This window comes from Equus quagga, chromosome 4, assembly GCF_021613505.1.
Source record: "Equus quagga isolate Etosha38 chromosome 4, UCLA_HA_Equagga_1.0, whole genome shotgun sequence".
NCBI classification, from domain to species: Eukaryota; Metazoa; Chordata; class Mammalia; order Perissodactyla; family Equidae; genus Equus; species Equus quagga.
Window position 1 is genome coordinate 137,331,117 of NC_060270.1, and position 24,610 is coordinate 137,355,726.

Consider the following 24,610-nt stretch of genomic DNA (forward strand, 5'->3'; position numbering starts at 1 on the left):
GGTGCGGGGCCGCGGCGGCGCGAAGGGCTCAGGGCGCGCGGGGACGGGCGCGGCGGCGGCGGGCTGGGGGCGCTCCGTGCTCCCCGGGCTGCCGCGCGCCCCCCGCGGCCCGGCCCGCCGCCTCCTTCTCCTCCTCCGCCTCCTCCCGCTGCGCGTGAACGGGAAGCTGGGGCTCGGGCCGCCCGCTGGCGCTGCGGGTGAGGCCGGCGTGGCGTGTCGCTGTGTGTTCGTGCCGGGGGTGCGGGTAGCGTGGCGCGTGTCTGTGCTGGTGCTTCTCTCAGACCGCGTCGGGGGTGGGGGCCGCGTGCGTTGGCGGAGCGGGTCCGGATCCCTCGGCCGCGCGGGGCTGGGCGCGCGTTAGCCTTTCCTGACGCTGGGTACGTGGGCAGCGAGAAGGGAGAAGTCAGATTCGGGGCGTGCTTCTGATTTTCTGATTCTGTGTTTAGGATGTAAAACGTTTGTTTGTGTTAAAAAAAAAAACCCCAAGGTTTGTCTCCTTGTTTAGGGACCTAAAAGTAGTTTTTCTCCATAGCTGGGAACTTGCTTGGGAAAGGTCCTGAATGGAGCTGTTGGGTTCCGCCTGGGTCATTCGTGAAGAGTAGCTCAAAAGAGACATTGAGATTGTGGAAGTGGAAAGATAAAATTTATCATCTGATTGCCTTCTTGTTAGAATCCGGTGAAAAAAGGAAATGGGTGTTTTTTAGCTTGTGTGTTAGTATTGCCAGCGTATACTTTTGTTTTTCCTTCTCTGGGAATTTCTGTTAGAATCCTCCAGGCGGAATGGCTGGGAATTTCAGGAAACTTAATACAGTACTTCCTAACCAAATAAGACAGATGACGTAGTTGTGGGCAGTAGGATGGATCTTACAGTTTATTTTATCAAGGATTTTAGGCACTGGATATTTTTGGGGGAGAGAATTGCCCTAAAAAATGATCAGTAGTATTTTCTGATTGTTTTAAACCTTTTGAACATGCAAAATGCTTTCTTGAAACTTTGTTAAAAGTTCCAGAACCCCCTCCACCTCAAATAACAGCCATGACTTACTGAGCTCCTGCTGTCTGGTGGGTGAGTTACCTACAAGATCTCATTTTAACTCTTGCAGTAGGTTTTAGAGAGGTTAAGTGACAAGTGGTAGGGTTGATGTTTGAACTTTGCTGGGGGGTACTCCGGAACCGTGTCAAGGAGGTAACTTCAGGAACCTGGGAAATACGTAACACACCGAAATTACACATGCTGTTTGTGAAGCAGCTCTTAGATCTGGGGAACATAATCGCTTCAGTGCACCTTCGCCTCCTGGAGCAGCACTGTGGCAGGTGGAAGGGAAGAGAGCTGCTGGAGCTGGCACTGTTGACCGAGGAGGGAGGTGCTGAGCCTGGTCCGACTGCCCCCTCCGCTTTTTGACCCTTAAGGCCCTTAAGGCGGAGCAGCGTTGCAAGGCGAGCCGGGTTAATCAGTATTGGCACCGTGTGCAGGAGGGCGCTCTTTTCTTCGCATCTCTAGAAGGGCTCCGTTTCCAGGGTCTTGGGCTCCTCCTCATGTGCCCACTCTTCATGTTTCCCAGAGCTCCCTTCCCTCAGACCTGCCATTCCACAGAGTATTCATGCTGTAAAATCAATTCCCCTCCCGGAAAAAAAAAACCCAGAAAAATGGACTTTTTTCCTCCAGAGCAGCGCTCAGCGAGGTGTGCAGAGGCATGCTGCTTGTTATCAGGTGACACTGGGGTGTCCCATAACTTCCTTCCAGGAACGTGTCACTCTTTGGACTTCCATGCAGAGTGGGACACAGCATTTTCACATTTCAAGTCTTCATAGTACAAACTAGACCATTTGCTGTACTTCTCAGACTAAATCTGGAAGGAGAGAAAAGGGAGAAAGGGGAGTCTTTTTAGTCACTAGACTCCCTTTGTGACTGAAGGGAGGTTACCGCCCGCTTGCCTCGGTGAAGTGTAGGAATGCTTGCTGGTGGTGTGCTCACAGAGTTCTGTAAGCCTCATGTGACTCGCATTCCAGGGTCCATCCAGCTCAGGCGCCAGCTTCTAGGCGTGTGTCAGATGACTTAGGGATCCAGTATCTGAAAGTCCCTGGGCGGAAGGTCTCGGGTCTTCAGAGGGCGTGCTTATTCTGCCGGATCCCTGCTCAGGTGCTTTACTCCCGGGTTAGAGCTAATCCTTGGCTGGTCCAGAACTTCTTCTCTTGATGACTGTGAGGTGATCCAAGCCCCCATGCCTGACAGGTGTTTGAAACTCCCACCTTCAGTGCTTGCCACCTCCATGGCAGAGTGCTTTGTCCTGAGGAGCTACGTTCGTTTTGGTGCCCTTCCCTCTTTTTGCTGACTTTGTCTTACTTAATAAAATGTCAACTAGACGTATTACAGATCGAGAAGTGGCATCACACGGGTGAGGAGCATAGGCTTCGGGTAGACGCTCTGGGTCTAGCATCCGTGTTTTGCTGCTTAGAAGCCATGTGATGAGGGGCAGTGGGGCAGTGAATAACTTTCCAAACCAGAACTTTGTCATGTGTAAAGTAGGTGATGATGATAGCAACTTCTTATGGCGGTGAGGATTAAATGAAACAGAAGTGAAAAATACTCAGCATAGTACCTCAGTATAAAAGTTAGCTATTGTAGGGCCGGCCCTGTGGCCAAGAGGTTAAGTTCCCATGCTCCGTTTCAGCGGCCCAGGGTTTCGCTGGTTCAGATCCTGGGTGCAGACACGGCACCGCTCATCAGGCCGTGCTGAGGTGCCGTCCCACATAACACAACCAGAAGGACCCACAGCTGGAATATACAACTATGTACGGGGGCGGGGGGGGGGGGCTTTGGGGAGAAGAATTAAAAAAAAAAAAAGATTGGCAACGGTTGTTAGCTCAGGTGCCAGTCTTTAAAAAAAAAAAAAAAGTTGCTGTTGTGTATCATGTTAGTTTTGCTTCTGGTTTTCGCAAAGGTAACCCAGTGTAGGCTTAGTGTTTATGGTTGTAGGAAATTTCAGATTGGAGGGAACATTGCCTGTGAGCATCCAGAACTGTTTCTCAGAGTGTGGTCTGTGGTTCTTCTGTATCAGAATCACTTAGGGTCCTTGTTAAAACTGCAGGCTCCCAGGCCCTCCTCAGACCTGGCGAGCCCGCCACCCCTCTGAGCCTTTGCTGTACTCTGAATTTGAAAGACAGTCACTAGAAGCACCAAGGAAAATAGTTTGAAAAGTCCTCATTAGAGAAAAGGGTATTAGGACAGTATGTAAAAAGTTACTTTTGCAGCGTGTCTCGTATGTAGGTGGCAAGTTGTGTTTTTGCTAATTTTTCCCTTCCTCTGGAGGCATCGTGTTGTGCATGAATTTGGTTGTTTATTGGGGTGGGGAATGGCAAGAGCAACAAAGATGGCCTTCTCTGGACTGATACCCAGGAAGTAGGATACCAGGACTGCATGTCTGCGGCGTCTTAGACTCCTGCTTTCCAGTACTGTCTGAAGGACACAGCTTTAAGAATTCAGGGTTTCTCTAACATTTGGAGGATTGCTGCTAACTTCACACCTTCCAGGGACTCCTTTTGGTTTGTAATGTCTCTGTTTTACAGTTGAAAATGAGGCAAAGTAGAACCTTATTATTAGATCAATATCTTGGCTAGCAGAATTTACATTTAATTAAGTTCAATTTTTTAAAGTGATTGAACTACTCTCTGTGTTAGTACCTGTGCAATACAGAGATGTAAAAGACGCAGGGAACTCCAGAGAGTCACGAAGCAGCTGTGGAAGACAGGGACATAGTGGATAGTGTGATGAGGGCTCTGGGCTCAGAGAGAAGTGAATAGTTCTGTCGACAGTGGGTGTAGAAGTTCTGTCGGGAGATGGCTTTTGATTCGGGTTGGAAGGGGAGAAACAGAACTTCGCAGTTGGATGATAGAGGTGTGAAAACATACATATATTCAGTCCTTTGTGTCTTGAAATGTATAGGGTGTTGGGGAGAAGAGAAAGGCTGCAGTAGAAAAAGAGAGTAGAAAGGTATGCTTTCAGAATGGCCTTGAACAGAATGTATTCCATGGTTAATAGCTCTGGAGCCAAACTGCCAGGGTTCAAATCTTGGCAGTACCAATTACTTAGTAGCTGTTTAAAGTTGGGCAAATTCACTTTAATGCCTAAATCCTTGGATGATGAGGATGACAAAGATGGTATGAAAATAGCTAATGTTAAGACTGTCAGTCCCCTTCAAGGGAATCCTAACTGATAGTTCTTACAACAGAGGGTTAGAAGGATAAAACGCTTGTAATCTCTGTGGGGGTGTAGGAATGTCTTTTTTTTTTTTTAATTTTTTTTACGAAGATTAGCCCTGAGCTAACTACTGCCAATCCTCCTCTTTTTTCTGAGGAAGACTGGCCCTGAGCTAACATCTGTGCCGATCTTCCTCTGCTTTATAGGTGGGACGCCTACCACAGCATGGCTTGCCAATCAGTGCCATGTCTGTACCCGGGATCCAAACCGGCAAACCCCAGGCTGGCGAAGCGGAACGGGCGCACTTAACTGCTGCGCCACCGGGCCGGCCCAGGAATGTCTTAATATTAGCTATTTTTATACCATCTTTGTTATCCTCATTATCCAAGGATTTAGGCATTAAATATTGATTTGTTATTACGGTAGTATTTACATTCTTAGAATGCATAACGTTTATAAATATTTTGGATGAGAAGCGTATGGGTTTGAGATGGGAGAGACTGTAGGATGCTAACTCACAGAGGCGTCAAGCACCTGAATTAGGTGCCGCAGCATCGGGAATGACGAGGGTGAAAGATTGCGGAGACTTTGATTCGGTCACCTGTTAGATGTAGGGGCTGAGAAAGGGGGATGGAGGGGGATGGTTTGGATGGTGGTACTAACTGGGTAACACATTAGGGACTGCAAGTTTGGGAAGAGAAAATGAGCTCAGTTCTGGACGTATTTGGTTTGTGCTCTCAGGAAATGCAGGTAATTTTCTAGATTGTGGCAAATAGAGTTTTAGAACTCAAGGGTGCAGTTTGAACTGGGAGCAAAAAATTGGGACTCGTTCATTTCAATTCAGTAAACATTCATTCAACATGTACTTCATGCTAGGCATTTGCATGTGGGCAGCACTTGAAATGACTAATCACCAGGATGGATAAGATGATGGGGAGAATGCTGAGGATAAACCCTGGGAGAAAACACGCATTTTAAGGGTAGAAAGAAACGCCAGTGAAGAAGCCTGAGAATGTGGTAGGAGGAGAAATGGTAGAAGAGTGTTGAGAAAGCCAACAAAAGATTGGATTTCAAGGAGATGGTAAAGATTTTCCAATTCTGTGAAGGGAATAAGTAGGCTGAGCCTGGAGAACAGGCTTTTGAATTTGGCGTTGTGGTCACTTGATGCTCTCTGAGAAGTAGTTCAAGTAGCCTGTTGGGGACACACATTGGATTAAAGTGGTGGGTGAGGAAGTAGAGGTAATGATTATAGATTACTCCTATGGAGTATAGATTACTCTTTTGGAGTATAGATTACTCTTATGTCACTGAAAGGAAGGAAAGTGACAGACAGGTTCATTTGTTTCTTTATAGGATGGGGAAAACTTAAGCATGTTTTACAGGTTTGGGGAAAGGATTCACAGGAGAATGAAGAATACAAGATCAAGAGAAGATGGAAATAGACAGAGCAGGGCCATGAAAAATGTGAGAGGCAATGGGATCCAGCACGTGGCAGAGTCTGGAAATCTCAGAAACGACTGAGGTCACTTCTTTCTCTGAGGACGGGAAGGAGGTCACGGTGGGTTAAGATGGTAGATAACTTAGCAATAGAAGGGAAGGAAGTTACTCCCTCTCCAGATTACTTGAGGAAATAGCATGTTTGTCTTAATACTGTATTTTTAAATTTAAAGTTTATTTTTATCAAAATTTTGGTGGTTAGTGCCCTGAGTGGATTCAGATCGTAGCGCCCCTGTGCGCAGCAGAGTGGAACCTGCCTGGGCTTTCTGTGCCATCCTCCACCCTTCCGGCGCTCTCTTAGACAGTGCTCCCTGCTGTTCATGGGGTTTTCGTGGTCAGTTTTTCCAGAAGTGGGTGGCCAGGTCCTTCTTCCTTGTCTGTCTGCTGAAACCTGCCCACCATATGTGACCCTGCTGTATCTGAAATGCCGATGGCATCACTTTCAGCATCACAGCAACACACAGCCACCACAGTGTGGCAACCGACAGATGGCTGGTGTGGTTTCCTGAGTGGAAACAAACCTGGGCCACGGTGATGAGAGCCCTGGATCTTAACCACTAGATCCCCAGGGCTGGTTTTATCAAAGTATATATATGAAATTTAAAATGTCAAACAGCGCTAAACTTATAATCAAGTAAAATGTTTCCTGCCACATCTCTCTCCACTCCCACTTCCTGCCCCCCACAGCTCTTAGTGGTTTCTTCTGGTGTTTACCTATGTATTTCTACTAACATGCTGAGACCGCTCCTTCGGGATGTTTTTTCATTTTATTATTATATAGTGACTTCCTTCTATGGGAAATGTAGGCTTAGCTCTCTTCTCGCCACGTTCTCCAGTCCTACCATTGTAGTCATAGCACCGTTTTGGTTAAATCTTTTTTTTTTTCCTCCTTCCCAAAGCCCCAGTACATATACAACCCAGCTGTATATCCTAGTTGTATATCCTTCTAGTTTTTCTGTGTGGGTCGCTGCCTCAGCGTGGCTTGATGAGCGGTGTGTAGGTCCACGCCCAGGATCTGAACCCGCAAACCCTGAGTTGCCGAAGCGGAGTGTGTGAACTTAACCACTACGCCGCTGGGATGGCCCCTAAATCATTATTAATGTTTAAATTATTATGACATGTAAATACTGTTCACAGCAGAATCTTGCTACAGTTACATTTCCTTTCTTTATAACTTTTTATGCTCCTTAAAGTTAAAATTGCTTTGTTTTTGGTTTGCTTTGTTTTCTATGTACCTATCACAAATTCATTCCCAAACATTGTTTTTTTTTGCTGAGGAGTATTTGCCCTGAGCTGACATCTATTGTCAATCTTCTGCTCTTTGCTTATGGAAGATTGTCCCTGAGCTAAGACCTGTGTCAGTCTTCCTCTCTTTTGTATGTGGGATGCCACCACAGCATGGCCGCCGACCAGTGGTGTAGGTCTGCACCCGGGAACCAAACCTGGGCTGCTGAAGTGGAGCATGCCGGACTTAACCACTAGGCCATGGGACTGGTCCCCATCCCCAAACTTTTGATAACAGAAACTTTCTTTTAAATATTTTAAGAAACATCAGGTATTTTTTCAGTTTTGCTTTTTCTCTTGGAGATAGATTGGATTCCTGGTCAGGGAACCACACTCCCCGCTGGTTGGGTGTCATACTGCGGTGGCTACATGTTGCTGTGATGCTGAAAGCTATGCCACTGGTATTGCAGATACCAGCAGGGTCACCCATGGAGGACAGGTTTCAGCAGAGCTTCAGACTCAGACAGATTAGGAGGAAGGACCTGGCTATCCAATTCCAAAAAAATTGGCCATGGAAGCCCTGTGACTAGCAGGGGCCACTGTCTGATAGAGTGCCGGAAGGGGAGAGGATGGCACAGAAAGACCCGGTAGGGTTCTGCTCTGCTGTCCCCAGGGGCCCTAGTAGTCAGAATCCACTCCAGGGCACTAGCAACAAAATCCCTTCTGGAGTCTTATATCCTCCTCTTCCACACTGGCTCATCGCGCGCCGGGTCTGTGGTGGAGCCGTTGCCTTGGAACTTCTCTGGGAAGTCTTCACTTCTCTCCTGTTTTGGGTGTGCTAATCTCTGCATCTTGTTTTGCTGGAGCATAACCTCCAATAATTTTTTGAGATGGCACATGGGAGAGAGAGAGATATTTTTAAGACCTTGAATGTCTGTAGATAGTTGTCTTTGCACTGGATGGTTTGGCTAGGTGTAGAATTCTAGGTTGGAAATAAATCTTTCTACTGAAGAATGAAAGAACTTCATCTTGTAGCTTCTAGAATTGCTGTTGAGAAGTTTGATGCCATTCTGATTCTTTGTCCTTTGTATGTAGTGGGCCGTGTGTGTGTGTATTGTTTCCTCTAGAGAAGTGTTATCGTCATTCTGAAATGATTACCTTGGTGTGGGATTGTTTCTCCCCAAACCCCCATTCAGTGCACTAGTTACTTTGTGGGATTTTTCCATCTAGAGACTCTCCATTTCTGGGAAATTTTCTATCATTTCTCTTTTCCGTTATCTTTTTTTATCTTTCTGGAACCCCTGCTGTGTGGGACCTCTTGGATTGAACCTATAATTTTCTCATTTCTGTCTCTGATTCTAGTTTCTATCTCTGATTCTTTTTGTTTTTCTTTCTAGCAGATTTTACCTTCTATCCTTTCAATTGACTTTTAAATATTGGCCATGATGCTTTCATTTTCCAAGAGAACTTACCTTGCTCTCTGATTGTTTCCTTGTCTTCTGAATTTTTCCTTGTTTTGTCAGTGTTTTCTGAAAGCATTTATAGAAGGTGTAAATGCCCTCAGAGTTTTCCTTTGCCCTCTGTGTTGACCTCAGAGCTCTTTGTCTTTCGTATTGGAAACTTGCCTTAGTTTTCTATTAATATTGAGATAAGACACAGAAGTGCTAGTGAGTGTTCTGTCTGTCTGGGTCGGGCTGCTGGGCTGGAGGGTCTTAGAGGAGGATGATGATGCAAGGACTCAGATGCAGAGTTTTTCTTCTCATGGGCCAGTTTCGCCCAGGAAGAGCCCTGCATCTCATTCCTGAGGATGAGTCTGGGGTCCTTAGGTCCACAGCCTGTCCACTCAGTCTCTCTGGGCATTTCTTCCCAGTCTTTTTGCTCTGGAGAACCTCTCGAAGTAATTTCCATTTCTCAGGGAACTCTGCATTTGTGATCAGTAAGTTGAGATATAATGATATAGTCATAATTAACGCTCTTCTGAGTCCAGACTGATTCTCTGTGGGTCTTTTTATTTGGCCAGCTTGTTATAAGCCTATTCGTTTGTATTGTTTTTCCCTCTAGCTCCTTTTGGAGAAAAACTTAGTTAAGCTTAGCTTACTTTTCTTGAAAGTAATCCCTTTTCTTTTCACAGATTTCTAAAACCCATAAGGCAACCACAATACATTTTGATTAAATAATTGGCTTAATTAAGCCAAATGGGGTTTAATTTTTCTAAAGGTAAGCTCAGTATATTTAATTTAAATAGTAAAGTTATTTTTTATAATATGAAAATTTATTGGCGAGTTATATAGTAAAGCTGCTAAAACCATAAGTGGAGATAATATGAAAAGAATTCAACATGAGACACAATTTTGTATAAGTTTGAAGAAATTCTGAGTGACATGATCTGTCTCAGATATAGCTGTAGCAGAATTACTGTGCACACACGTTGCCTACTTGACTTCATTTATAGACCTATACATAAAAAGTGATATTAAGAAAAATTGATCTCTTTAAGGCAAAACATACTTGGGGCTTTTTTTGCTGTGCAAATAATTCTGGGTTGAACTTGAAATGAGCACAGCCACATTTCATTTTCAAATGAAATGAAACATTTCTTTCCTTGCTCTTGATGCTTGTTAAACAAAAAAAGTTTGTTTATTCATATGAGAATTTGAAAATACAGAAAATTATTCATTGCTTTCCTGTGAATGGCAAGATGCTTTTCTTTTCATAGAAACCTAGAACTTGTATCTGGGTGGATCAGGAAATCTTGGGTTGAGCTTATAATCAGACTGCAGCTAAGTTACCGCTTAGACATCTGCTTCCAAAACTTGGTTGAAACCTCTTTTCTGCTGTTACCTCCTTTCTTGTTTCCTGTCTTCTTTTGAATTAATTATTTTTTACGATTCCATTTTATCTCCACTACTTGTTATTAGTTATACCTCTTATTACTATGCTGTTACTGGTTCCACCACAGCAGCATTGTTCAAAAGAACTTTCTACAGTGATGGAAATGTTCTATATCTGTGTGGTCTAATATTTCCTGTTAGGATCTTACATTAATATATTCCCTTTCCTTGTCTCCCATCCTTTGTGCTATTGTTGTCAAATGTTTTGCTTCTCTGTTGTAAATCCCACAATACCTTACTACTATTTTTACTTTAGATGGTCAGTTACCTTTTAAAGCAATTAAAAATGAGGAAACTTTTATACTTACCGTCATTTTTATCATTTTCAACGCTATTAATTTCTTGTGTGAAATAAGGTGGTTGTAGTGTGAATGAAAATGGCTTATTTGAGAAGCAGAGAACCGATAGGACTTGTTAACTGAGGAGGTGTGCGAGATGAGGGAGAGGAGAGCGCATGATGATGGCTGAGATGTTGAGGCTCCTTGGGTGCTTGAGTTAGTAATGTCGTCGTTGTGAACTGGTTTCATAATTGCTCTTATATTCTGTATGCATACATAGTAGGCCATAGACTTTTGCAGCATAATGCACTAAAATTTTTAACATTTCAAAAGTGATATTATAATAATATGGAAATTTTGGAAGATAAAGAGAAAGGCGTACTTATTTTTTGTATGTACCCTTCCAACTTGCCATTCTTAAAAAATTTGTCATGTTATTTTACTGGCTGTTCTACTGAGATCTATCTAGTAGTTTCTGGAGAAACATTTCACATTAATTATGTTTTCCATTGTGCATATATACTGATGTTTTTAAAGATGAGGGCCAGTGATGTTTGTTTATATTATTTTAGAACCCATGCTCCGTCTGTGCAGAGCAGCTTATAAGGTGTTGAGGAGACATTCCTCAACTTGTGGACTTTAGAATTAATGAGAGAGACAATATGGCTTTTTGCAATATTCAAGGGTTAAGAGTAAAAACAGGAAAATATATAATGTTACTAAGAAGAGGAGTTCTTTATGACAAAAGCCTGATATGGCCGTACAGGACTCCGTCTTGAGTCAGTGCTGTGTGTGCAGTCAGGAATGGCTAGGTGACTTGTAGGATGGACATTCTTCGCTTCTCTAGAAAGCAGTTGCCGTTAATTCTGTCCCTAAGAATTCTTGGAAAGTCTGTTCCTGGAAATTGATTTAGTGTCACAGGAATGCTCCTGTCCTACTTCAGAGGTGTTATGTCTAAATTGTATAAGGGAGATTTAGTATGCACACCTTTGAACAGTCTCGCTACCAATTAAACTTTTTTTAACCACCTGGCCCCCTGAGTACTTCTGTTGCAATTAATCTGTCCCTCTCTCCCCCTCTCTTGGGCTGGGGAAAACTTGTAAGATTTAAATGAGACCCATTAAAAATTCTGTTCAAATGAATGAATGGATGACTTCTTTAAAAAAAAAAAAATGAAGACCCATGTGCCATCGTCTGTTTGTCTTTTAAAGGTCTGTTTGTTCTGTTCTGGTTTGGAGGCCTTTGTAGTGCTGGAGTTTGCCTGTCTTGAGTACCGTTTTCTTGTCTTATAATCGAGCTTTGTTGATGAAGATTATCCTGCTGGTTCACTGTCGAGTCTGGTGTCTTCAGTAGTCTTGGAAGTCGTCCTGTTGGAGATCCCTTTATACTGGGAAGTTGTGTGTTTTTAGTAATGGTGGATGAGGTTATGATCCATCTGCACACTCATGTCTGACACTGTGATTACCAGTGTACTTCGGGCTGCTGCTGGTTCTAAGGCTGAGTGTACGAAGAGGTTGTGGAACGGTTTCCCCTGTGTAAAGAAAGCTCTTTGGTTCACATAGGGGTCAGATTTGCACCATGTTCTAACCATTTAAAAAAACATTTGAAAAGTGATAAATTTTTTAATGAGTCTGAACCCTCAAATAGGAACTAAGAAAGTATAGTGTGCTGTTATATAGAAGGTTGACTGCTCACCAAATTTATGAACTTTGTCTTAATCATTCTTCTTTTTAGTGGACATTTGTTTCTGTTTTCCTCCTTATAAATTACTTTAGTTAAAATATCTTTGTAAATGTATGTTTTTTTAAATTCTTCTCCCCAAAGCCCCCAAGTACAGAGTTGTATATTCTAAGTTGTGAGTGCCTCTGGTTTTGCCATGTGGGACGCCGCCTCAGCGTGGCCTGATGAGCGGTGCCATGTCCATGCCTGGGATCCGAACCCATGAAACCCCAGGCTGCTGAAGGGGAGTGCGTGAAGTCAACCACTCGGCTGGCCCGTCAATGTATGTGTTTGAGGGCTGGTATGAATGTACATTTATGTGTATCCTCTTTAGAGAAAAAATCCCCAGGATTGAGATTATTTAGTTAAATTTTAAATAATTTACTTCTTTGTAGCACTGTTTTCCAAAAAAAGATTGAATCAGTTTGCCCTGTCAACAGAAAGGAGAGTTTCTCCTTGTTGCTGTGAAGCCTTGTCAGAATTAGACTTCTTGTCTTGTCTTTTTTTTTTTTTTTTAAAGATTGGCACCTGAGCTAACAACTGTTGCCAATCTTCTTTTTTTCCTCCCCAAATCCCCCCAGTACATAGTTGTATATTTTTAGTTGTGGGTCCTTCTAGTTGTGGCATGTGGGACACCTCCTCAGCGTGGCTTGATGAGCGGTGCCATGTCCGCGCCCAGGATCCGAACTGGTGAAACCCTGGGCTGCCCAAGCAGAGCGTGCAAACTTAACCACTTGGCCGTGGAGCCGGCCCCCATGCCTTTTCTTTAGTTTTACCAACGTGTATGACAGAGTAAATCATAGTTTTCATTTGCATTTCCTTACGTATTTCTTGGGGTCATAGTATTTGAGATGATATATTCAGTCACCTTATATAGCAGCCACTCGCTATCATTTAATAAGAAATAATAACTTATTAATAACGGGGTGGAATATTGTTTTTCAGTGCTTGTTCACTATTTATATGAAGTTTGTTAACTTTGTATCTGTTGATTGACCATTTATTTATTGAGGATGTAACTATTTTAGCTGTAACTGTTTTTAAAAGATTTGCCTAGGGGCAGGCCCCGTGGCCGAGTGGTTAAGTCCACATGCTCTGATTCCACGGCCCAGGGTTTGGATCCTGGGTGTGGACATGGCACTGCTTGTCAGGCTGTGCTGAGACATCGTCCCACATACCACAACCAGAAGGACCTAAAACTAGAATGTACAACTATGTACCGGGGATGGGGGGGCTTTGGAGATAAAAAGAAAAAAAAAAAGAAGATTGGCAACAGATGTTAGTGCAGGTATCAATCTTTATTAAAAAAAAGGTTTGCCTCATTTGGGCAGGTGTGTGGGGTGTCAGGTTTATTGAAGTATAATTTACCTATGCTAAAATTCATTCTTTTTCATCCACTGTTGTATGAATTTTGACAAAGAACACAGTTGTGTAACCACAACTACAATCAAGATATAGAATATTTCTGTCGCCCATAAAGTTTCCTACTGCCTTTTTAAGTCATTCCCCTCCCTTTCCTTCTAGGACATAGCAACTACTGATTTGTTTTAGTTCCTGTAGTTTTACTTTTTTCAGAATGTCATATAAACGAGTTGTGCCATACTTAGCCTCTTGCGTCTGGCTTCGTTTAATCAGCATAATGCATGTGAGAGTCATTCATGTTATTGCAGCTATCAGTGGTTCATTCCTTTTTATTTCTGAGTAGTATTTCGTTAGATAGATGCACCCTAGTTTGTTTATTCATTCACCATCATATGGATGTACCCTAGTTTGTTTATTCAGTTGAAGGATATTTGGGGGTTTTTGTTCCTGATATTGGAAATTTGTGTCTTCCCTTTTTTTCCTTAGTCAGTCTGGCTAAAGGTTTATCATTTTTGTAGATCTTGTCAAAGAACTAGCTTTTGGTTTAATTTACATTGTTATTTTTCTGTTTCATTGATTTCTGCTCTTTAGTATTTTCTTGTTTACTGTTTCTAGTTTCTCAGATGGAAGCTTAAATTGAGACCTTCTTTTCTAGTAAAAGCATTTAATGCTATGCATTTTTCTCTAAGCAGTTGTTGACCTGCTGCATCCCACAAAATTTGATGTGTTGTATTTTCATTTTAATTCAGTTCAGAACATTTGCTAGTTTCCTTATAAAGCTGCTTCTTTGACTTAGGGATTATTTTGAAGAATTTTGTTCCATTTCTAAATATTTGAGGGTTTTCCAGATACTTTTCTTATGTTGATTTTTAGTTTCATTCCATGCCAGAGAGCATGCTTTCTATGATTTCGTTTCTTCTGAATTTGTTAAGGTCTGCTTCCTGTCCCTGGATATGATCACCTTGACAAACGTTTCCTGTGTCGTTGGGATTCTGCTGTTGTTGGGTGGAGTGTTTTATAAATGTCAGTTATGTAAAATTGATCCATAGTGGTTTTCAGGTCTTATATATACTTGCCGGTTTTCTGTCTACTTGTTTTATCAATTACTGAGAGAGATGCATTGAATTCTCCAAGTCTGATAGTGGATTTTTCTTTCATTTCTGTTAGCTTTTGCTTCATGTATTTTGAAGAGAGATGTATATATACATTTTAATTTGCAGAAACATTTATAATTCTTGTCTTTTTGGGATTTTTATCATTGTACATTTTCCTTTACTCTGGCACTTTTCTTTGTTCTGAAGTCTACTTTGTTTAGTATCTGTTTTTCCAGCCTTTCTAATATGATTCTGTATTTTCAGCCTCTCTTACTATATTTGTAGATAGCATATAGTTGGGTCTTGTTTTTTTTAATCTAGTTTGATGATCTCTGTCTTTTAATTACTGTGTTTAGACCATTTACATTTAGTGAAATTATGATGTTTGGATACAGGTCTGCTATTTTATTATCTGTTCTCTGTTTTCCATTCCACCCTTTCCTGTTGTATACTTTCTTTTGGATTTCTTGAATATTTTTTAGTAATCCATTTTAGTTTATATATTGGCTGTTTGATGCTATCTCTTTGTATAGATTTTGTTGTTATTGGTTGCTGTGGGGATTACAATATACATACCTAACTTTTCACATACTTCAGGTGAAATGTAGAAATCATACTTCCCTTTATGTTACAGTGCTCGTATATATTGCATCTTTATACTTTGAAAACCCTGTACAGATCATACATGTGGTCATATGTACGATCTGCACAATTTGCCCTTATAAAGTTGGGCATGATAGTAATAATTGTTGCGAAGGAAAACTTGATGATAAAGGGTCTAATTGATAAAACTTGATATAATCAAAAGCAGATTGAGTGTTGTAAACTTTACATTAAAAGCAATTGAAACAGAAGAAAATTATTTCAGCAAAATAGTCATGAAAATTGAAGAAAACTTAGAAATAGTTTACCTGTGGTCTTTAGTAAACGAATAAAAAAATAAGACTCAACAGAGTTTGCCCTGGAAGAATACTTTGTTGGTAAAAAATTTAGTTAGTGTTACACACTCACACACATATATAACGTACCATACACGCACTCATGAGGATGGGAGGGACAAAAAGCTTGAAGAGTCAGAGAAGTTCAAACTACCACATCCTGTTTTTTAAAAATTTTATCTGAGTGGGTACATATGTTCATTTATATTCTGACCAGTGTCAGGCATTATTACCCACTAGCTGGATTTCCACTCATGGGGTGAGGGAACGTGGCACAAAGAACTTTGACTTCATACTTTATTCAGTTCTGTTTTTGAATATTTTGAGATACCATGTTTCGTTTCTATAGTAAAAAGGCCAGTCAAAAATCTGTTTGTACTGTAGCGGTGATTTGTAATGGAGTTAAATGTAAAAAAACAAAAGGATTAAAAGTAGAGTAAAAATGTTGTTACCACCGGGACTTGCTCCAGGCCTCTATTTGGGCTATTTTGGTAAATTTTTCTTCTTGAAGTGGCTCAGAAGAAGCTTCTCGTGTGTGTGCTCTCTTTTCATAGGAGCAGTGACGTTCTGCCCTTGAATCCAGTCATTAGGGTGAAGGACATAATGACATGGAGAGGAGCAGCTGGTCACGGTGCCCTTGGCTGGAACTTCTTGTGCTATGTTGTAGACCAATCTCAAGGCGAACTTAACCCTTGGGCCCTGTTTAGACAGTTCAGGAGTCTGAGCTAAGCTAAATGAGTTGGGTCGTCTAGTTGTAGAGATATGCCAGCTGTGTTTATTTCTGCTAGGTTTCAGTCTTTGGAGGCCTTTGAGATAGTGGCTGGTGAGGAGATAATGGAGGTGTAGTGAAGTGGACATCCACCATGGCTGGACCACAGAAAAGAGTAGTGGATGAGGTTGAGAATAATAATAGGGAAGAGAGCAGTAGAGTCATGTTAGAAGTGAAGTCACTCTCAAATTGGCATGCATATGCCTGGTCAGAACACCTAGGTCCTAAAAATTTTATTGAGAAGCACCTGTCACATTGTTGGCCTAACTACCCTGCGTGCATAAACTCTAGTTTGTCTAGAATCTAAACGTTTAGGAAGGACAACCTTTTTTTTTCTATTAAAATATTTTCTTTATATTTGTGTGAGATAAGCTGAGGAAAGGCAATACAAAGTGCTTTTAGTTTAACTACAAATGAGCAAAAAAAACGCAAATGGAGAAACCACAGTGAACTGTAGGAGTAATCTCATTGCAAAATTCTAAACTACAGGAAGTACAACTTTTAAAGAATTCTATTCTATTGGGGGCTGGCCCTGTGGTGTAGTCGTTAAGTTTGAAACACTCTGCCTCAGCTGCCCAGGTTCACAGTTTCAGATCCTGGGTGTGGTCCTACACCTCGTCAACCATGCTGTGGCAGCGACCCATATATAAAATGGAGGAAGATTGGCACAGATGTTAGCTCAGGGCTAATCTTCCTCAGCCAAAAAAAAAAAGGAAAAAATCTGTTGTCTTTTTAAAGAGAGATTAGTAATCATAATTCTCTTCTGACATACAGATTTATTTAAAAGAACATCATCTAGGAGCTGGCCCCATGGCCGAGTGGTTAAGTTCGCGCGCTCTGCTGCAGGCGGCCCAGTGTTTTGTTGGTTTGAATCCTGGGCGTGGACATGGCACTGCTCATCAAACCACGCTGAGGTGGCATCCCACATGCCACAACTAGAAGGACCCACAACGAAGAGTGTACAACTATGCACCGGGGGGCTTTGGGGAGAAAAAGGAAAAACAATAAAATCTTAAAAAAAAAAATAAAATAAAAAAAAGAACATCATCTAAAGTGTAGTATAGAGCAGTGGATTTTGGGTCTAGTTTTCTTTATTTTCTGTATCAGCAAAGACTGGGAAAGGGAAGGATGCAGTATTTGAATTCATCCCTCATGCACTGGATGCATGCCTCCAAATTAGGCTGTGTTTATTCCCATTTCATAAATGAGAATGCTCAGGCCCAGAGAGTTAAGTCATGTAGTATTTCAGAGAACTACTCAATGTGAGATTTCAGCTCATGTCTATTTAGTTTCTAGGTCTGTGTTTTTAAAATCTTTTCACAGTATTATGTAATAAAATTTAGCCAACATTGAATACCTATTATGAATAGGTATCGCTAAGCTGGATGGTTTGACAGCACACAAAAATACGATAATGTATGCCAGAAGTTCCTCTCTTCTTGCTCTAGTTGGAGTGTCTAGCAGTGCCTCTAAGAGCGTCTGGTATAGGACTGTCTCTAGTCTTAAGGGAAGCATAGGGAATAAATACATTGATAAATGAGTGGACTGAGTGATCTGGGAAAACTGGTAAAACAGGTTGGAAAATAGGGCATTTTAAGTAGAAGTATTTTTCAGCCTTTTAAGCCCATGAATATTATGCTGTGATGTTGCTAGAAATTTCATAACAAACGATTCCAAAAATAAACCAGAGCAGTAGTGATTCTAGGAGAAGAATTTTAATTGTTAAAAAGCATATGCTTTTCTATATCAATCATGTAATATCAGTGTGGATGGGTTTGCTTACTTCCCAACAGGCTTGTCAATTCCACATAGTGTGGAAATCTGAGTTTTTTCAATTTGTGGAAATCTCTGTTTTTATTGCCAGAAGTTCAATAAAACTTACCAGCTTTGCAAAATAAATAATCAAGAGAAAATAGTTTGCTTATTTTTGGGGAGAGGATGAACCAGCGATGTTTTCCCCCAAAATTCTCCAGATTATTTTCTTGAAAGTCACTTTGTTAACTGAATCAAGCTTAAAATATAAAAACTGTCCTTGGAGATAATTTTGGCCAAGAGGGAACATAACTAAGAGAATATTCCTCACATTGTTTCAAGTGGAATTTTCAGGCATGTCATTGTGAAAATATTTCCTTAAATCATCCTTCAGAAAAAATACTAGATGAGTATTGCTTTCTTTCTTTTTTTTTAATCCTTAGTGCTTTATTGGGTCAAAAATGAAGAAATATTAAAGCACCAATTTGCTTTATCTGACTTTTTGGGTTTTTCCTTTGTTTGCTTGCAGCAGTATTTTTCTAGACTCTTGGTTGAAAAGGACAACCCAGTTTAAACTAGTAGAATGACAACAAAATTGATGAAATTCTGAATAACCACGAACTTGGGTAGATCTGTCAACAAGGATGAAAGGCTTTCAGAATACTTTCTCATAACCCCTGAATCTTTCATCTGTGTCTGTTAGCTTCGTTCTGTCCTGCTGTCTCAAATCAACAAGTATTTATTGAATACCTATTATGTGATAGACACGATTTTAGTTGCTGGGGAAACAAGTGATGAAATAAGGCAAACTAAGTCTGTGTCCTCAAGAAGCATACTTTCCAGGGCAGGGACTTTTGTCTCTGTAGCAGGGAAAAGGCCGCAGACCATTCCAGACTCCTGTTTTCATCTGCAAGACCAACGAGGCAAGAGGGCTTCTTCCCCACCAACTCCAGCCAGAACAGTTCTAGGGAAGGACTGTGTTAGGTTGCGTGCCCTTTCCAGAATCAGTTACTGCAGCCAGAGGAGGAGGTATGGTTACTAACTAAGCCTGGGTCATTTACGCAGGCCGTTCAGGGACGAGAGTCTGTTCCCGAAAGAAGTGGAGGGACGGGGAGAGACTTGCACTGGGCGGGCACAGACAGTAGCTCCTCTCTGGTGTTTGCATTTTGAATTTTGATTCCTTGCATTCAGTGCTTCAAATAAACTTACCACATATACCGACACTTTGCTAATTTTGAAAGCTTGAGAGTGTTGATCTTTCTCCCAGTTTCTGAATCTAGAGTAACTGTGATTTTCAGTTTGAGGTCCAAAGAGTCAGACAAATAATTTAATGATTGACTATTTTGTGTCCCATGTAATTTGCCACGTTGACAGGAAAGTTGTAGTGTTGTAGATTATAAACACAGAGTTTGGAAAGTTAATGTTATATGGTGGCTTAATTTGGGTTCCCCCACAAGAAGATCCTGAGACAAGAGCTTGTTTGGTTGAGGGGATGTTGAGGAAGTAGGAAAGAGGTGGGGAGGGGTGGAAGCCCATAAGGATGCGTTAGTAAGCAGTCTGCCGCAGTGGGCAGCTAGAGCTCAGGCCTGCTGGGCGCCTCTGATGGATCCTGTAGAGCATGCTGCAGAATTAGCCCGTCGCGGGATGAGAAAGCTGGGGTATTGATCCGCCACCTCTCGTCCCCCAGCGGTTGAAGGTTTTAGGGGTGTTAGCTCCCAGGCACTGCCTGCTTACCTTGCTGCCAAGTTGAGTGTGCTCCTTCAGTTAGAGAAAGCTCTGTGACAAAGGCACAGATGCTTGAGAAATTGTCCAGAGAACCGTCCATAGAAACAGCAGGTGCCCTCCCTAGTGGCTGTGAGTGGATATGGGAGGGCGTTGATAGAGTCAGCTATAAATGGTGAAAGATAATGTGTACTTCAAAATAGATGTGTTTTTCCTTTGGTTTTCCCCAGAATTCCCATATATTGCTAGAACAACACAAATACCTGCACTAAGCATGTCCCTCCTATCCCACTTCAGCTTATTTGCTCTGTGTTCTGGTGAGTAACACTGTCTGCTGACACACACTCCAGAAATTTCAGTGACTTAACAAAGGTTTATCATGGCCAGTGTAGGTTGGGTGGCCCTCTGGCAGAGCTCTCCTCCAACCGATGACTCAGACTCAAGCTAAAACTCCACTGTCTCATTCTGTCCACCGTGTAGACAGGAGAAAGCATGGAGAAGGTGCACCGGTTCTTACGTGAGCTTTGGACATGTCACTTCATTCTCAGCGCATGTGCAGAACCAGTCGCCCTCCTCCAGCCTGACTGGCAGGGAGGCACTGGCTGTCTCTGACTCATTTGGCAATGAAGGATCTTCACTCAGCTGTCACGATTTCAGTAGGTTTTTTTGTTTTGTTTTTGAGGAAGATTAACCCTGAGCTAACATCTGCTGCCAGTCCTCTCTCCTCTTTTTGCTGAGGAAGACTGGCCCTGAGCTAACATCCGTGCCCATCTTCCTCCACTTTATATGTGGGATGCCTACCACAGCATGGCTTGACAAGTGGTGCCATGTCTGCACCTGGGATCCGAACTGGCAAACCCCAGGCCGCCAAAGCGGAACGTGCACACTTAACTGCTGCGCCACCAGGCTGGCCCCTCATGAGTTTTAATAGTGGTCTCCAAGACCTGTAAATCGCATTTCTTCTTCCTTGATTGAGCATATGCAATTAATTACTGTTTCCTTTATTGCTGGGTGCATCACAAACAGTAGAAATAAAGAGCAGGTGTTTAGTTTTTCACAAAATTGAAGATTCTTACCTAAGTCATTAATTTGGCATCCTGCAGAGAAATGCAGTGGAATTCCTTAATTTCCTCTTTAAAGGTTTGGCACCAGTTGGTGTATAAGTTTTCAAAAGGGTTTTTCCAGTAGCTGATTTATTCTGCGTGAGTAAAAGTACAGTTTATATAAAACTTTAACAGTTTTCCTGGATTCCAATATGTTCTCTAATCCAATCTAAAATTTCTTTCTTCAGTAGGGTTTGCATTAGTTTCATCATGGAGGTTTAGAGACAAGGCCTGCGTGCTTAAGCCTTTTCAAGTACCCGGTGCAGAGGAGGTGAGCCCCTCGCCTTTGTCCCGGATACATGATAATTCTCCTTGGTTTCCACGGAAGACCTGAGTCCAGGAAAGCAGCCCTTGGAGGACGCGTGTGGAATGCGAGCCTCAGCTGAGGGTTCATTTTTGTCTGTCTTTTTAGGTGACTTCAGCATTAAATCATGTTCTCTTCAAAATAGAAAATGTTTATAATTATGTTAAAGAAATTATAAACTGTCAAGATTTTAGTAGAGTTTTGGTTTCTATGGGAGACTATACTATGAAAACAATAGATATTTTATATCCTAAATAAGAAGTTGTAATATTAAGTATACATTACCACCCTGGAAATTCTGATATTCAACTTTCAAATTAGCGAGGTGGTAGGGAGATGGCAAGACAGCTCAGGGATGTTATGCTAGACATTAAGCTTGCCAGGGGTGGGTAAACCTTTTCTGGAAAGGGCCAGGTAGTAGATATTTTAGAATTGTGAGCCACATGCAGTCTCTGTCATAACAAATCGTGTCTGTCATTGGTGATATGTAAATTGATGTCCTTGATGATATGTAGTAAGAAAGCAGCCATTGATGGTATGTAAATAAATGAGTATGGCTGTGTTCTAATAAAACTTTATTTATAGACACTCAAATTGGAATTTCGTATAATTTTCATGTGTTACAAAATATTCTTTTTTTTCCCCCTCAGCTTCCTAGAAATGGAAATGCCTATTCTTAGCTAGGTGGTCCATGGGTTCTAGTTTGTTGACCCCTACTGTGCACTCTGCGACAAAGGAGATGTGAGATCCCTTCCTCCAAGGGTCTTGCAGGCTAGTGTGAAAGACGAAGAGGTGAGTTTGGTAGACTGTGGCAAGTGCTCAAATGTATACTCAGTCCTGTGGGGACACAGACGAAATCTGTTTGGCCCAGAGAGTTGGAGAAAGTTTCTTGGAGATGATGGTTGAACTGGGTCTTAAGAGTAGGTAGGCCTTCATCAGGATAAGAAGAAAGGAAGTTAGCTGTACTCTTTGTCTCTGTGGCCTGGCAGTATTGACCATGTTTTGATTTCTTGTGCACAAGTGCCCTTTTTTGCCTCGGGTGTTTTGCACCTTTTTCCCCCGTTGGCTTGAAGAACTCCTCCTACCCCTAGATGCTCATGCTCATTCTTCAGGTCTCAGCTTGATGATGCTTCCTATTTCATAAGCTTCCAGAGGAGTCTACACCTCTCCCTTTTTAAAGGACTCATTAGGCTTCTGAATTCTGTTTGGAACCTGCCCATCTCATCAGACTGTAAGTCAGCACACGGCCTGTCGTGTGGGTTTCAAATATTTTTAATTTTTAAAAATAAATAAGTGTACAAAGTTCATGCCTTTCAGAAGGATTTAAAATGAAAAATAGGGGCCTGCCCCCTGGCCCAGTGGTTAAGTTCTCACACTCCACTGTGGCAGCCAGGGTTTCGCCGGTTCAGTTCCTGGGCATGGAACTAGCATGGCTCACCAAGCCATGCTGAGGCGGTGTCCCACATAGCAGAGCCAGGAGGACCTATAGCTAGAATACACAGCTACGTACTGGGGGGCTTTGGGGAGAAGAACAAGAAAGAAAGAAAAAGATTGGCAACAGATGTTAGCTCAGGTTCCAATCTTTAAAAAAATAAAATAAAATGAAAAATAAATGTTCTTCTCCATGGCCCCTGTTAACAGTCTTTTGGATATTCTTGCAGAGTTTTTATATAGTGATATACATGTACCCTCCAAACACATACCTCTAGTTTTTAAACTTTTGACAAATTTGGTAGAATTGTATCATACTGTATGCAGAATTACACATATTTTATTGTTAACCTTGGAGAGTTTTGTATACCTCGAGATACCTCTTTTTTGGAAGGACTATATTTTTAACTTTCTTTTGAGGTATAACGTATAGAGTAAACCTCACTCAATTTTATTGAAATTGTATTCTGTGTGTAGATGCATAATCATTTTAATCAATGTTTATTGAATGCATAAGATAGGTGGCAGGAGAAGTATATATGTGGATTAATATTTGAAATTACTTTATTATAAAGTATGTTTAATGTACCAGGGATGATCCTAAGTGCTCTGCATAGATTTTTTTAAACAGTCTTCAAAGGAGTATCACCATTATCCTCATTTTAGAGGTGAGGAAACTGAAAGCACAGAGATGTAAGTAACATGCAAAATCATGCATCTAGTAAATGGCAGATCAAGGTTTTTAATCCGGACAGTCAGGTGACAGAGTCTATGCTTTAACCCCTGTATTCTGCTGGCTCTTTCTCGAAGCACTAGGAAAAATAGGAAGTATAGGCTGGGGCACATTGGGAGTTTTCAACTGCCAGATTAAGATTGTACTTTTATTCAGTGTGTGTTGTGGGCTCATTGAGAACTGGGTAACATGAACAGATGGTGGCAGAACGTAGGATGGGGTGGAGGAGGGAGAAGCTGAAGGCAGATTAATTTGGTGCGATTGTCAAAACAAGAAGTGATGAAACGTGAAATTAGGACAGTAGCATTGAGTATGGCAAGGAGGAAATGACCAAAATGGTGTTGTTGTGGTGAACCTTACAGTTTTGGTTGGGAGGGTACTAGGAGGGCAAAGGTTAAGCGATTTTTGGAGGCCAAGAGGGCTTCTCCCTTAGAGCTTTTTCACTTGTTCCGCTGTCTGGCTGGATCACTCCTCAGACACTCTTTCCCCTCTCCTGTGTCTGCTCTAAGGTCTCTGTGCAGGTATCCTATGAGAAAGGCCTGCCCTAACGTCGTTATCAAACGGCAACCCTATACAGCATGCTTCCCAGCTCCTTTGCCCTGCTTTGTTTTTCTCTATTATTAATGCCTAACATGTTATTTGTTGGTTTTATGGTGTCATTTTTCCCTATTACAATGTTTTCCAGGAGCTAGGACTTTTTTCTTTCATTCTTTTTTATATGAATAGTAGATACTCAAAAAATGTTTATTGGATGAGTGCTGTGGAAGGTAGGCAACACAGGAGGATGATCAGAGAGGTGATAGAAATGATAGGTTCAGAATTGCCAGTAGCTCAGCACTCTAGACATACGGCAGGCAGTTCTAAATTCGTGTTTCCTGCGAGGTAGACAGAGACAGAGTTAAAGCTAATGTTGTGAATGTTAGCAAGTACAACGTGATATGTGCAGTGATTAGTAAGATTCTCAGGTACCTGTTGAAATATGAAAATTGATAAGATTCTAAAGTCCCTTTTGAAATATGAAACTTAAGTTCTATTTACTTTTTGTATTGTGTTCCTTCATTGTTGCTCTTTGAAGACTGATGTTAACAAGTGTTTATTGGTTACAAATGGATCTGTTTAGTTTTTTTTTTTAATTGCTTACAATGGGAGCTCGGAAAGGAGATGGCATACTTACGAATTAAGGTAGCGTGAGCTTTGGTTTCAACTGCCCAGTGTCTATGCTGGAGAGCCAAGTCCTTGCTTCACCACAAAGCATTTTCTTTTACTGTTTATTTTGGACTTGAATTTAGTGTTTAAGTTGCTAGTGCCTGCTTTAGAGTGATGAAGTAAAGGCCAGTCATTTCTTCTATCACATTTCTTTTAAAGCTTTGACTTTATTCCTTTCCCTTCATGCGGAACCTTCTTTCAAGGGTCATGTCTGACTTTTCACTTCCCAGTCGTGCCTCAGACTATCCGGTATGACTTCTGCCTGCTGACCTGACTTTATCGAAATGGCTCTTGAAAGAAAGTACAGTGTCCTCTACATGCTGGGTGTTTTATGTGGTGTTTTTTTTTCTATTTAATCGTCACAGCAATCCAGAGGCAGCCTCTTTCTC

The 24,610-nt window shown here is 41.7% G+C and overlaps 1 protein-coding gene across 1 annotated transcript in view; it reads left to right on the top strand.

Annotated features, from left to right (window-relative positions):
- The window catches only part of FAM117B (family with sequence similarity 117 member B), a 77,480-nt gene that overhangs the window by 938 nt on the left and 51,932 nt on the right, over positions 1–24,610 (top strand). The window lies entirely within an intron of this gene.